Source organism: Arvicanthis niloticus, chromosome 12 (assembly GCF_011762505.2).
Source record: "Arvicanthis niloticus isolate mArvNil1 chromosome 12, mArvNil1.pat.X, whole genome shotgun sequence".
NCBI classification, from domain to species: Eukaryota; Metazoa; Chordata; class Mammalia; order Rodentia; family Muridae; genus Arvicanthis; species Arvicanthis niloticus.
Genome location: NC_047669.1, coordinates 18080476 through 18096660, shown reverse-complemented (window position 1 = coordinate 18096660; position 16185 = coordinate 18080476).

Sequence of the window (16185 nt, the reverse complement as noted above, 5' to 3'; positions counted from 1 at the left end):
CTAGACAGTCAGATGAGTGACCTTAGCAAGTTCCCTCTTCCTCCATAACCCTCTCTCTCCATACCAAACATCTGTTGAGCATCTTCCTTGGGCCATGTTCTCTGCTAAGCCTTTGAGTTCAGAAATAATCATTGGGCTGAGAGACTGCTTAGCGATTAAAACACTTGTCCTGAAAGCATAAGACCCTGAGTTTGGATCTGAGAACCCATGTAAATGCCAGGCAACCATAGCAGCTCACATGTATGTAATTCTAGCCTTAGAAGGTGGAGACAGGGGATCAACAGGGCAAGCCATATGGGCCAGCTCTGGTTTCATTGAGAGACCTTGTCTTAATGAATTAAACGAAAGAACAATCAAAGATGATTCCCAACATTAGCCTTGACCCTCCATGTTACATGCATAAACATGTGCCCACACATGTGAACATGTATGCACACACATGCACATGAAAATGGAGGAGGAGAAGGCCAGTCTTTTTCCCATTGTAGTTCAATGGGGAAGCAGATTGTGAACCAGAACTGTGATATTTTTCCTACCTGGCTTTAGCTTCCTTATCTGCAAAACAAGCATCCTAGACCTGATACTGTGGCTGCCTCAATTCAAATGATGCTCTGTGATCATCTCAGCATCTCAGGCCATCTGGTCCCCCACCCCCATCCCCGGCTTGGCATTATGATAGACCACAGTCAGCAGGGAACCGGCAGGACAGAGCTGGTAATAAATTAATAAATGATGCCCTGAACTGCACTGAGGAAGTGTGCACCATGACTGCTGTGGCTCTGGTTCCCCCTTCCAAACTTCCGTTCCTTCAGCTACCTAGGCCCGCCAACCTCCCGGGACCTGTCAGTTTATTTCCAGCATGTTCAAGGAGTCCAAGAGGATCCAATGGAAGATTGTGTTCTCGAGCTCCTCTGAGCTCCTCTGAGCTCCTCTGATTGTTGATCCAGGCAGTCTGTAGGACTATCTAGTGTTTTGCTCCACTGGACTGTGGAGTGTATAGCTGTGTGAGCACAGCTGCCAAGATAAGTCTATTCTGTGCACTTCTGGGGACCTTGTATCCTCCCTTCTTTCGTCCCTCCCTCCCTTCCTCCCTCCCTCCCTCCCTCCCTCCCTCCCTCCTTCCCTCCTTCTTTCCTCTCTTCCTTCTTTGTTGCAGAGGATGGGATCCAGGACTTCCAGCATGTTAGGTAAGGGCTCAACCATTAATCTACACCCCATCTCATTTTTAAACAGTAATGAGCTGCAGACCTTAGACTTTGCTTACATACTGACATGATTTTCCTACTCACACAGCCTCCCCTCCCAACTCCAATCATTCTCTTCTGCTAATCCGGTTGAAACCCATTGAAGGACAAAGAAGATACCCTACTCCATTGGACATAGCCAAGATTCGTCATAATGCAGTAAGGGTCTGGGCAAGAACCAGCAGTTTCCAATGCCTTCTTGGAACCATGGCAATCCTCTCAGCTCCATTGTAATGCATCTGTCTTGGTCAAGTTTTTTTCTGGTTTTTTTTTTTTTTTTTTTTTTTTTAATTGTTTCAGTGTTTGGCTCTTTCCTCTGCTACCACTTTTTGCTTTCTTTAAAAATTTGACTTTCAGGGTCCTTGCCTTACAAGTGCAAAATCTGCAGATGGTTTTGGCCAATCCAAGCTCCCATGAGCTAGTATTTCTCGTTCCCTGGCCAAGGAAGGCACTTTCCAGGTGCAGAGGCTGCCAGAATGCTCACAAAATTGTTCAGCTGGAGCACTGCAAGCCAGAGAGGCAGGACCGTGACCAGCAAACCCCAGGGAAGGATATGGAGCCTCTGGAGTCCTGTGATGAAAACCAGCTCTGCAGATTCCTATACTAAATGTCACTGCTTCCCACAGCCTACCGGCCTCCTCTGGGGAGCGTCCAGGAAGGGGATGGCCCATGAAAACAGGCAGGATGGAATTGTCTTTACCATGCCAACTGGCTAAATATCTTCAACTCAGCGACCACAGAAGGCTACAGGGCTATCTCGGCTAGGCTGATGCCAGTGTGAGCAACAGGCTTCAGGCTGTTTGTCTGGTAGCTTTCAGCTTCAGAAGCAGCTCTCGTCCCAAGCTCCCACTGCTGTTTCTCAGGGCAGCTTTGGATCAAGCCCAGAACCACATCAGGCAGTTTCCTCCCATAGCCGCTGGTTGGACACCGAGGCTCACCAAGGGATGATAATAATCCCAAGACAGGAAAGCACTGCGCACGACCACCCCTGGGGCTGCTCACACGGAAAGCCCAGGCCAGCCTGTGAGGCAGGAGGGAAGCTTTAGGAGTGATTGGCCCTAAGCCATTACCGACAGCAGATGGCATGAGGCCCACAGAGACATTGTGTCACCCTGGAGGTGACCTGGAAAGCCCCAAACACAGAGGACACTGCCAGGAGGAGTGCTGTCTTCTGGTCTGGTGGGTTTGCAAAGCTGTTCTCGTTACCATTTTCTTAAAAGAAACCTCTTCTGTTTACTTAGCTGAGATGCAGCCAAGTTTCCTTTTAAAAATAGGATGCATTACATCGTTATTGAATTATCTAGCTTTCTCAACATCAACATCATCATCATCATCATCAAAATCCAATCCAGGTGTTCAGCTGAGCGCGTCCTTACATGAAGCAGCTGGAGTGAACAAACACATTTCCTCTTCGTCTTTGGGAAATCAGCTGAGTAGCAAATCCCAGAACTCCTGTGGGTGAAATACGAAAAGCTGTGCAGATACACATCGTGCACGCAAAGCCTGGCACAGCATCAGGAAGTAACAGAAGGGGAGGGTACCTGACCTGCCCTCACTCCTGGGCTCATTTATGGTGCTGATGCCCATTGCTGCCCGGGGCCAGTCAGATGGGAAGAGTGATTTCAGGAGCCACAGAGAAATGGCTCAGTCAGTAATGCTTGCTGGCTAAGCATAAGAACCTGAGTTCAGCCCCAGAACCCACATGAAATGTAGTGTGATGATACACACTTTAAATCCCAGCACAGAGGAGGCAGAAAAAAACTTCCTGGGACTTACTAGACAGCAGCCTACCAATGCAATGGATGACTCCAGGCCAACTGAGAGGCCTTGGGTCAGAAACAATGTGAGAGACTCCTGGGAATCATCAGAGGTTGACCTCTGGCACACGGACTTACACACACACACACACACACTCTCTCTCACACACACAAACACTCTCACATACACATGTTTTCAGACACACTCTCTTTCATGTACACACTCTGACACACACATATACTCACACACACAGACACTCACATACACATGTTTTCAGACACACACACTCTCAGACACACTCTCATACACACACACTCAGACACACACATATACTCACACACACAAACACTCTCACATACACACGTTTTCAGACACACACACTCTCAGACACACTCTCTTTCATACAGACACACACTTATACACACATATACTCACACACAAACACTCTCACATACACACATTTTCAGACACACACTCTCAGACACACTCTTTCATACACACAGACACATAAACACACACTCATATAGACACACACACTCTCACACAGACACACATACATACATTCTCAGACATACACACTTTCACACTCTCACATACATACTCTTAGACACACAGAGACATACTCTCACACACAGAGACACATACACACATTCTCAGACACGCACACTTTCTCTCTCTCTCACATTCACACACACTCTTAGACATATACAGACACACAAACACACTCTCAGACACACACACACTCACACACACTCTCTTAGACTTACAAAAACACACACACATACTCTTAGACACACGCACACACTCTGACACCCACAGACACACAGACACTCTTAGACACACACGCACACAGAGTGATTTCAATTCATGCTTTTGGCACAGAATGTCTCAGCCCAAGATCTTTTGCGCACAGGGGCCATGTTTTTTAATTCTAAGTCTTCACTGCCTCACACAGAGTCTGGCAGATAGGCAGAAGTCTGATTATAATAACTACTGATTTGTTGCTATTCTGAGCTCTGCTGTGGAGATCACTGTATCACCCCTAACAGCGTGAGACTGTCATAATGAGGCTTAATGCTCAGAGACATCCTTGCTTGTAGGAAGTGTACGGGTTGATTGTTCTGGAACCTTTCTTTCTCAGAACTAAAAGTGACTAAGGAACATCATGTGTGTGAGATGAGATTGCTAATACAATGAAATATGTATTTTAAATGTTGAAACAAAGAACTCTAATCCATTAAATATATGTACAGAGTAGAGTAGGATTTAGATCCCTGGGTATCTGTTACTTTTCTTTTGCTGTGATAAAACATCATAACCAAAGCAACTTATAGAAGAAAAGGCTTAACTGGGTTTATGTTTCTAGAGCATCAGAGTCCATGATGGCAGAGCAAAGGCATGGGGGCAGGAACAGCTGAGAGCTTATTTCTTGGTCCACAAGCAGGAGGCAGAAACTGGGGATAATGTGGGTTTCTGAAACCTCAAAGCCCACCCCCAGTGACACACCCCCTAATGAGACCACACCTCTTAATCCTTCCCAAACAGTTCTACCAGCTGGAGATACACATTCAAATGAGCCTATAAGGAGTCTATGTGAGCCATTCTCATGCAAAGTACTACACCCTACCATCCCTGCTTTACCCTCCTGCCTGTTTCTAATAAACCAAAACCAGGCCAACTCCACAAGGAAAGAAAGAACATTCTGTAAGTGTGCCAATGAACAAGAGCCTGACTGGCTAAGCCAGTCTTATAGAATGCTATGCCTACCCACCCCCAAAGAACTCCCAGCCTGCTTAAAGCAGGATATGAGGCAACCAAATGCCTGACCTGTCTTGGAGACCATGAACATGAGCACAAGCTAGGAATGGGAGCAGTGCTGTAAGAGTGGTTGAGGGGCAGGAACTGGGTATACACAAGGAGCAGAGAAAGAACGTGACAAGTCAGAGAGAACTCCAGGGCCCGACTCACATGATTATACCACCCAAGACAAACTGCCAGGACAAACTGCCAAGGGACGGACTGTCCATAGTGGGCAGGGCCCTCTCATTTCAATCATTAAAACAAAACAAAACAACAACAACAAATGCACCATAACATGAGCCCACAGGCCAATCTGATTGAGGCAATTTCTCAATTGAGGGTCCCTTCTTCCAGGTTACTCTAGTCTGTGTCCAGTTAATAACAACAACAACAACAAATCAATCAGCACAGATACAAAAAGTCACACTATGGCTTGGGAAAGACTCTCTATGCTCCTCCCTACACACACACACACACACACACATACACACCACCCTGGGCCCTGGGTACTCCAGACATTTAAGAGAAGCAGGAATCTAAGAAAGCCTACATTAGGGTCTGGCCAGGCAACTGCTTCTCTACTGAAGGTGAAGCAGGGCAGAGAGTCTTTAGTCAGGAGACCATTTCTTTTGGAGTCTCAGTTTCCTCTTCAGTGAGATGTAAGGATGAGAAGCCACTGTTCTCGAACAACACACGTTAGGATCACCAGGGAATATGCACAAATCCCAGATCCTGGGGCTTCACCCCAGGCCCAGGGATCAGCTCTGTGGGCATTGAGAAACTGTGAGAACCACGCTGCTAAGTTTTTCCCTGTGGCCTGTTGATGTCTGGGACCACAAGACAGGAGGCAAGATGACCTGAGTGTCTTTCCTGCTCTGACATCCTGTGTGAGGCATCAGGAAACATGGCAAGCGCACTCTGACTCCATGATTTCCTCTCATGCTTGATGCTGTAGTGTACACTCCTCGAAGTGGGGCTGCATCACCAGTGTGCAAATACTTTAGGGAAAACACAACAAGTACCAGGAGACACAAGGTCATGAACCAACTTCTCAGGCTTTCATGTGATAGCTATTTCCCAGGCCCGCAGTTGGGACAAATTTGGTGACCTATGACTCTAGGACAGATCCCAACAAAAGGATGGTTTATCTAGTAGGGCCACCACCCACTACCCACACATACTTGCAAACTCTAACTCCGAAACAGTCACCTTTCTCTTCCCATCTCAATGGAGACCTTAACTTCCATGATTCCAGAGTGGTTTTGGCCATTTGAGGGTATTTGCATGCTTGGCACCTCAGTGCCTGGTTTACCTATACACTTGATTCTCACCTGCCTGGATCATATGGAGTCTACTGACTCCCAAATTAAAACAGTTCTTGGCTATAAACAGCAGAAACCAATTCTGGCTGACTTAAGCAGAGAAGGAAGTCATTTATTAGAGAGAATTGGGTAGCATTAGGACTAATGATTAGAGAACCAGGATTGGAAAACAAATAGAATCAGTTCTTGGACGCCTCCGTGCCATGGGGATTTCCCCAAACCAAAGTCGTGATCTCTTGAAATGATAAATGTTGACTCATAGAGAAGGCAACACAAGAGAGACTACATCCAGGGAAATGTTGGCAAATCTGGGAATGACGGATGCTCAGAACTGCATTGTCCCGGTCTTCTATAGTAGCTCCAATTGTAATTGTGTGCATGTCCCTTGTGAGACCCTCTCTTTTTCCACCCACTTACTCATTGTAAGGCCACTGTTGTGCTTCCCACAACTGGCCAGTGGATCTTCAGCTTCTGCCACTGATTCCAGATCCACCTTTATCTGCACCCCCTCCTCTGCTTACACATGGACACTCTATCCCATGCTCCCCCAGTCCACAGACTGCTCACACATGGACACTCTATCCCATGCTCCACACACTGCTCACACATGGACACTCTATCCCATGCTTCTCCACTCCACAGATTGCTCACACATGGATACTCTATCCCATGCTCCCCCAGTCCACAGACTGCTCACACATGGATACTCTATCCCATGCCCCCCTAGTTCACACACTGCTCACACATGGACACTCTATCCCATGCTTCCCCAGCCTGGGGCAGTGGACACTCAAACTGTCCATCAGAAATGCATTTTATTCTCTGGCCACTTTTCTCCCTCATCCGGCTGACTGACAAATCATTTACCAGATATCTACTGCCATATACCAGTGAGTGTGCTGGGTGCCAAGGGATAGGAAAACACCTTCCTGGAGCTTAGAATATGATGCAGGCCACAGCGTTATGAAGTGGAAACTTCTGGTTTCTTTGGAAAGTCAGTTATGTCAAATGATGTTTTGCTGGGGTACACAGGTAAAAGGATGTTTTGCTATAGCAGACACACGAGAGGACACATGATGTTTATAAGGAATATAACCATGACCCCTCAGACAGTCGGGGCTGCAGCATTGGTTTCCTTTGCTCCACCGCAGTGCTCTTTGCTGACAACATGCTGGTATTCATTTGTCTTACATTGCGTTTGCTGAGCTTCACTTGTGGTGATGTCATAGAGAGACACTCAGCAAAGAACTTCTCGCCACTTCCGGGGACTCAGGCCAGTTGGCAAGTGTCTGCTAGTGGTCTGGACTGAGAACTACGAAGACTGGAATCTCCCCCCAAAGAACTGTTTCAAAACAGGTCCACTTCCCTTGCTTCCTAGTAACCTTTCTTTTCCACTCTGGTGGGTGGTAAGCTGGAGGAGCCATTAAACCCTTATTAAAGCAGGCTGAGAAAAATGTTTGCCTACAGCACTAGCCAAAGAACTAGACAACTAACAGTCTCATTGCTAACTGTGATCGATATTGTGGAGGAAAATGTAAAAGATTCTTGAACACTGCACTAGGGGCAGTGATGGAGTCTGAAAGGATTTCTTAGAAAGTTGGTGTTTAGAGTAAAACATGAAATAAGAGCAGGAATAAGTGGGAGGAAGGAGAGAGGGAGGAGGGAGGAAAGAGAGAGGGAGGAGGGAGGGTAGGAGGCAGGAAGGAAGGAAGAGAGACAGAGAGGAAGGAAGGAGGGAGGGAGGGGAGGGAAGAAGGGGAAAGGAGGGAGGGGAGGAGGGAGACAGGAGGGAGGGGAGGAGGGAGGAGAAGAGGAAGGGAAGAAGGAGAGGGGAGGGGAGAAGGGAGGGTAGGAGGGAGGGGAAGAGGGAGGGGAGGAGGGAGGGGAAGGAGGCAGGAGGAAGAGAGACAGAGAGGAAGGAAGGAAGGAGAGAGGGAGGAAGGAAAAAAGAGAGGCAGAGAGGAAGAGTAGATGCATCTTCGAAGATGCAACAGTATGTGATTGGATCCTGGGGCAGAATGAAGCCATTTCCTCTAAGCAATCAAGGAGAACAGAGTGACTTCAGTTTCTAACCTGAGTTTCAAGGGAATTGCACCATGTTCCAGGCTGGGGAGGCAGGCATGGGGCTGATGTACCGAGCACTGGGCCCACGTGACAGGTTTTAACTTTTACCGAAGAGCAACAAGGAGCTGTTAATCACAGTCCTGTAAGGAAGGGTTGGAGCCTGAGGTAGGTGAGGGCTAGTGAAGAGCCCATGTAAGCAGAGATAATACTGTCTTGCACTAACAACTGGCCATCATATAATGGGCTCAAGAAAGTAGACTCAAAACATATTTCAGGAGTGAAATTGGCAGTACTCAGAGGTGAGCAGAAGTTGAGAATGAGAGTAAGCCTCTAAGATGACTGAGGTTTGTCTGGGCAACGATGAAGATGGAGTTAGAGGGACTCAGTGCCTGTGCCTTACCTCCTTATCTCCTCACCTTCCCCATGGAGGGACTCTTATTACATAACCCCCTGAGCTGTCTCCTGGCTCTTCATATTTTGTATGCCAGGAATGAGTCCTCTGGTCATTCCTGACTGCCTGCTGTAGGCAGATGTGATAAGTTTGCTTTATAGGCAAGGCAGAGAGCTTATTGGGTCCTGGCCTGCCCTTAGGTAGAGGCTTGAGTCTGGGATGCATATGGCTTCCATATGGATTCCATATGGCAGAATAGCCAGAAAGACCAGCCAGCCTCAAACTATGATTTGGCTGGAAATTAAAAGGAGGTGTCGTCTTCCTGATCACCCTCAAATCTAGAGGGGACATTTGGGAAAGATGGTTTTGAGGGAGATTGTGAATTTTAACGTTGGGTCCCTCTCCAAGACAGTTTAGGTTTGTCTTGTTTTGTTTTGTGTTGTTTTGTTGTTTGACTTTGGCTTGAGTGTCCCATGAAGTTATTCATTCGCATGATTGAGACTGAAAATCAATGGAGGATGATTTCCTAAGTCCCACTTACAGAAGCACCCACAGGAGCATGTGTGAGAGCACATGTGCACGCACACGCGCACACACACACATACACCACGCACGCACACACCCCACATGAAATGAAAAGAAAGAAAAAAAAAAAAAAAGAAAAGAAATAACTCAGCTAGCAAAGACGCTTGCCTCACCAAAGGTCCGTCAGATTTGGAGAAAATGAAGTTATTATCCTGAGGCCTGAAAGGCTTAGGATTCTGGGTTCAAAGCTGGATACTGAGAATTGCCCTTTGAGATAAGAGCTTTACTGGGAGAGACATTCATGCCAAGGATAGAGGGGTGCCAGAGATAAGAAGCATCGTGGGGACATTGAGAGCAGCTCAGGCCCAAATGGCAGAGTGGTGGTGCCTTCTCGTAGGTTCAACCACACAGTAAGTGAGCCATTCACAGTGTTGCTTGCAGTCTGTCTCTGATTTCCTGGTGGCAGGGAAGGAGAAAGGGAATCTTGCGTTGCCAGAGAGAGGATGGAATCTTGTTACTGTGTGACTGAGAGGATGTGGGGACAGTAGAGAGGAGGGACATATTTAGTCAGGGCGTGTCTAATGTCCAGACAGAGAGTATGACAACTGTAGGTAGCCTTCTTAAGACTTAGAGCAGTGGTTCTCAGACTGTAGGTAATGACCCCTTTGGGTTTCAACCGACCTTTTCATAGGAGTTACCTAAGACCATTGGAAAACACAGATATTAACGTTATTCATAAAAGTAGCAAAATTACAGTTATGAAGTGGCAACAAAAATAGTTTTATGATTGGGGGTCACCACAGCATGAGGAACTGTACCAAAAGGTTGCAGTATCAGGGAGGTTGAAACTCAGTGCCTTAAGAGTCTGGTAGACTGGGCATGTAGGCTTTGTTGGGAAAATTAGAATTAGGGGTCTAACTACTGTTCTGGAAGCTACACTAGGGGGACTCTGTCAGAAGGTTCCAGATTCACATATAGGCTCTTGTGGAGAGTTGGGGAGGTACTTTCTGTTACATCCTTTGTAGCAGCTGTAGGAAAGAAACTGTCTCAGGGGCATGAGACTTAGTGAACCCCCAGCCCTAAACCTAACAGGGCAGGATACCAGAACTAATGATAGGGAACGGGGGTGGGGACTTGTTACTCTCGTATGCTCCCTAACAATTTCTAGTGGAGGTCAGGACATGAATGAGAGGGCAACGAAGAAATGGTTCCAACTCCAGGAGGAGGGAGAGCACCAAGGAATGATGTGATCCCTAGCTAGGGCTGGTACAAGGAAGATGCCTGGCCTCAAGATTCCCCATCTCCCTCCCTCAGGTTCAGACTGAGGAGAGAAGATGCATCAGACTCAGGGCATTGAATGGTGAAACCTAAAGATGAGTTTTTAATAGGAGACTCAAGAATTCTGACACAGTTGTGAAGTCTTCTAGGCCAATGGTTTTTAAACAGTTCTTCCTCCTCCTTCTCTTCTTTCTCTTCTCCCTCCTTCCCTCCTGTTCCTCCTCTTCTTCTCTTCCCCTCCTCTTCTTCCTCCTCTTCTTCTTCCTCCTCCTATTCTTCTTCTCTTCCTCCTCTCCCTCCTCCCCTCCTCCTTATTAGAGTGGAGCTCTTTCTTCAACATAGATGCACATCTTCTCAGGAACTTCTGAGCAACCACGGAAGAGCCACTGATATGTTGTATGCAGAGGCAAACAAAGGTCAAACAGGGGACAGATGGAGTGTGAGCAAGGCCACACAATGAATCAGTGGTTAAGACAAATGAGAAAGCATACTTTGAAGCAGGGAGCACAGAACACCACCTCAGAGCCAAGGAGGAGGTTGCTTCACTTAGTGCTCATTTACGCACCCGGGGGACATGCTCCCCCTCTGGGGGTACAGGGTAGGAAATGGGGACAGTTTATGACACTATTGTATCTCAAGAGGCTTCACTGGAAATGAGATGTAAATGGGAAATGACAAGGTGTTTTCCAGACATGGAAACACTACCTGAGAAGCAGAATAAGTTGGTGAGGTGAAACCAAATTCCTGAATGTTCCTCCTGTCTGTTGTGTAGGGCCCCAGGCTTCCTCCAGGGCTCCTCAGACCACTGGCAGCCAGATGAGGATAGCAGTCAAGTGAGTGACTGCCTATCCTCACAGAGGGCTCCAGGTGGTTTCCACGGATGGGCACAGGCACTCGCATGAGCCCCAAGCCAGAGAGAGACTTTAGGGGTTCTGGCAGGCATCTGAATGCTATTACAGTATACACAAGGGGAAAAAAGAGCCAAGAGGCACCAGAGGCTTCATCTTCCCCTTTGTCACTGTGCTGGCTAGTTTTATGTCAACTTGATACAAGTTAAAGTTGACATAAAGTCATCTGAGAGGAGGGAACCTCAGATAAGAAATGCTTCAGTGGGATCAGGCTGTAGGCAAGCCTATGGGGCATATTCTTAGTAATTGATAGAAGAGGACCCAGACCCTTGTGGGTGGTGTCATCATCCCTGGGCTGGTGTGGTGGTTTGTATATGCTCGGCCCGGGGAGTGGCACTATTAGAAGGTGTGGCCTTGTTGGAGTAGGTGTGTCACTGTGGGTGTGGACTTTGTCCTAGCTTCCTGGAAGTCAGTGTTCTGCTATTAGCCTTTATTAAAGATGTAGAACTCTCAGCTCCTCCTGCACCATGCCTGCATGGATGCCACCATGTTTCTATCTTGATGATAATAGACAGAACCTCTGAACCTTTAAGCCAGCCCCAATTAAATGGTGTCCTTTATAAGACTTGCCTTGGTCATAGTGTTTGTTCACAGCAGTAAAACCCCAGCTAAGACAGCTGGAATCCCGAGTTCTATAAGAAAGCCATGGTGAGCAAGCCAGTAAGCAGCACCCCTCCACGGCCTCTGCATCTGCTCCTGCTTCCAGTCCCTGCCCTGTTTGAGTTCCTGTCCTGACTTCCTTCAGTGATGGACTACAATGTGGAAGGTGTCTTAGGGTTTCACTGCTGTGCCTTACAGGTTACATACAGGATAATGGACCAAACCATTTTCCTCATGGCAGGAAGCATGGCAGCATGCGGGCAGACAAGGTGCTAGAGGAGACGAGAGTTCACATCTTGATCTGTAGGCAGCAGAAGTAGGACTACGTGTTTCACACTGGGCAGAGCCTGAGCGTACAAGAGACATCAAAGCCCGCCCCAACAGTGACACACTTCCTCCAACAAGGCCACATCTCCTAATAGTGTCACTCCCTGTTGGCTAAGCCAATTCAAACTCACGAGTCTATGAAAGCCATACCAATTCAAATCACTACAAAGCGTAAGCCAAATAAACCCTTTCCTCCCCAATTTGCTTTTGGTCATGGTATTTCATGGCAGCAATAGAAACCCCAAGAACCTCATCACCTTACAAGTGATGGGTTGGGAAGACAAGTTTGCCTCCAGTTTTCTGGCACCCTACAACTTGTAGGACTGAAAATCAAGGAGTGACAGAGTGTTGGGAACTGCACTAGCCCCACGTTCGGGCGGCCAAAAAATGTTGAGGCCCAAGCTCGAGTCCCTGTTCGGGCACCAAAAATGTTGGGGCCTAAGCAAAATGTTGAGGCCCAGGCTGCCCCGCGTTTGGCGGCCACTGTATCCCGGTCCAAGCTGCCGCTCCAGTCCGCAGGTCAGGGTTCAGCAAGAGAGAGAGTGAGGATAGACTCTAAGAATGGAGACCAGACAGAATGTGTTTCAATCCCGTTTATTCTTCAGTCTCTCTTCTTTTCTCCAAGTCTTAAGTCCTAAGTTCCTAGTTCCTAGTTCCTCCAAGTTCAAAGTTACTTCTTCCAAGTTCTCTTCCAAGTGCCTACTTCTCTATCTTCTCTCTGCTGTGTCTGATTCTCTGTTCTGTTCTGTCTCTGCCTTTTATATGTCTCACTTCTAAGCCATGCCTTTTGGTCACGCCTTTAATCATGCCCTTAGGTCTTGTCTCTAAATCTGATCTCTACACTTCTAAGTCACTCTTAAGTTACACACCTTTAATCTCACACACCTTTAATCTCACACACCCAAGGTATCTAAACCAAGATTATCAGAGTGTGCTCAGCTGTTGTAGGCTATTGTAATCCAAGTCTCATGTCAGGGTATATGGCTCAAGATGGCTGCAAAGCTGATAGCCGCTTTCTGAAAGTCGGCCCCCAACAACAGAGAGGCTCAATGGTTGGGAGGCATAGAGGAACAGGGACAGCTCCTCAGAGCAGGCCTCCTTGAGCCTCTGGGTCTCCCATGGCTCCTGCTTGTAGCTAGTTTCATGTGGTCCAGCTGCTGGGGAGATGCTTTGTACCATCTGACCCTGAGGAGCAAAATACTCCAGGCCCCTATCTCCTAGTTTGTTTGTTGTTCACCAAGAAACTTTATTCACATAGAAGACATACAGGATTGGGGGGAGGGGGTCAATTATGGCTCTAAGAAGCTTGCTGAGAGCTTTTTAGAGTAGAGCTTCATAGAGGCCTTAATTCCAAACCCAGGTGGCAGGTAACAAGGTACCACCTTCTTTCTGTTCAGAGATGTGGGGGTTTGGATGAGAATGGCTCGTGTATTTGAATGCTTGGTCCCTAGTTGGTGGAACTGTTTGGGATGGCTTAGGAGACAAGAGCTCACACCCTGTCCCTGTACTGCCAAACCCCAGGGACTCTGGAGCCTCAGAATGTTCCATAGTATAGGCACTGAGAATTTTCATGGCTGTCCTAGAGCATGCGGGAGGTCTCTGGGGGAGGGGAAGGAGAAAGGGGCAGAGAAAGGGTTGAGCTTGAATGTCACCCCATCCCACCCAAATACTGCTTGTATCTTCCCTGTAATGATACACCACAGCATCCCTTTGCCTCTCCAGCCTTCTGGTTTCTAGTTGTGCTTTGATGTTACTTTGAAGAATTAAGGTTCCAGACATGGTCTACCTACCAGTTATAGGTGTTTATTTCTTTGCGTATGGTGGTGCTATACAGAAACCTTGGGCTTCCAGCTCGCTAGGCTCCACTGCTGAGCCACATCCCCAGCCATGACTCTGTTGTTTTGTTTCTTTGTTGTTTAAACCAGTTTCTGGGGGGATCTGTATGTAGCTAGCCTTGGACCCAGGAGCTGGATGGCTTTGAGATCCTATTTAAACCAAACAGCCCTTGGATATGTCACCCACTCCTTCCACCTATTCCTGGTGTTGCAATTCAAGACTCCCCAAAGTACTGTACTTTATTTTTAAAGACTTCCTCTCTTCAAGTTCCAGCCCTTGACCCATCAGGTTGGGCCCTCTGGAAATCCGGCCTCCCATAGGCAGTCTGTCCAGCCTCACTGCCTTCTCCTCCCCAGGTACTTCTGCTACACACTTGGTTACAGCACCAGGCTGTCCTGAGCCTCAGATAGTTCCTAAAGAAGTGTAGTCTTTCCACCCCATTCCCCACCACCTCAGTCCACATGGCTAGGAAATCCTTGGGCTGGGAGTGAAATTTCACCCAGAATCTTCTGTAGTCTGATGACAGGTAGTTCTCAGTAGTTCTCTTCCCCCTGAGTGTTGAAGAAGAGGTGGGGTGGGGCTTGTTCTTTACTCTCTCTCTCCTTGAAGATGCCCTTGCATCCTGGCAACTCTCCTGTTTTCTCACTTAGCCTCATGCTTGCTCTTTTTCTTCCCTTGTGGGTCTTGTATCCCAGGGTGGCTTTGAACTCCTGACGTCTTCCGCTGTGGCTGCAGATATGCAGCTCAGAGCCTGGCTTCCATCTTTGTTATCCCCCACCTCCATCCCCCCACCCCCATACACTTTCCCTCCTACCCTCCACCCCCCAGTACTAACAAGGTCTTTGTTTCTTGGGTGGGTCCAGCACCTCCGGCACAACTTTGACCAGACATTCTGTGCCAAAACTTTCCTGCAGAACACAGCCAAGGAGGAAAGGGGCCACCAAAGAACCAACTACCCTTAACTGATGGCTGCAGCTAAAGCTGAGAATGGCAGCCAGTCCAATCTGCTTCTGAGGTGTTCGGTGTGCTTACCCCAGGGGTTGTAATTAAGTTCACCTCTAATTTGATAAGTGAGACTAGGCTGACATGTTAGAGAGTAATTAAGTCTCACTGAGAGCAGCAGGAAGCATCTCTGGGCCCCAGCATCTCCAGAATTCTCATTCTCATCCTCTCTCTCTCTCTCTCTCTCTCTCTCTCTCTCTCTCTCTCTCTTCTCCCTTCCCTCCTTTTCCCTCCCTTCTGATGCTATCCACTAATATGGAGGCGGAATGACCCTGACCCCCGGCTTAGTATCCCTCCTGCCCCAGTTCTCCCAACCGTCCCTCACAGCTGTGACCATTCTATAATGCTTTGGACACGGCAGATGAATGTGCCATGGGAAGGTTGGGCCTCCACTCCGCCTTCTTCAAACTCTGGGCTGGAAAGAGATTGGCCGTAATGCTACCACTGTGTCCCTTCTATTAATGGAGTCAAGCCTAGTCCAAATCTGCAATCCTAGTGGGAAGTCTGGGAGACTAGGAAGGAGTTCTAGAGACAGAAACTAGAATGTTGGGTTTGTCGTGACACTATCTTTCTGGCTATGATCTCCCATAAGTCATGCCACCTCCCAGAGGTTCTGGTTTCTTATCTGCAAAGTGGACTTAACATTCCCCTGCCACACATAGACTGCTTCCCATGGAAGATGTATGGGGGACAGATCGATTGTTAGGGCACGTGCAGGTGAGCAGTTGGTGGCAGCTCGCCAGAGGTGAAAAGTTCTTTGTTGCCTGAAGGGAACTCAGACGGTCATCCAGCCCAAAATATGTCATCTGGGTATGTGAGTGGCTGAAATCGCCTGATCAAAGAGTGAGGTGTGTGGAAACCTTGTCAAAAGAGGGACCTGGGCTTTTAAACCTGACTCAGCCACCTCTGAATATCAAGAATAGTAAGGATATTTGAGTTGCTCTGTGGAGGTCTGGGTCAGAGCCAGGTGCCAAAGGAAAGATGTTGGACAGAGGAGGCTTTAGCTCACTCGGTCTTCGTCTTCGGAAAATCTTTTTGAGCCCAGGAAAGACTTTACCTGGTAATAAGCCCCCCATCACTAGCAGGGTTCAAGGCCGGAAGAAGCCTCTTTTATCTCTAGTCCAAACTAT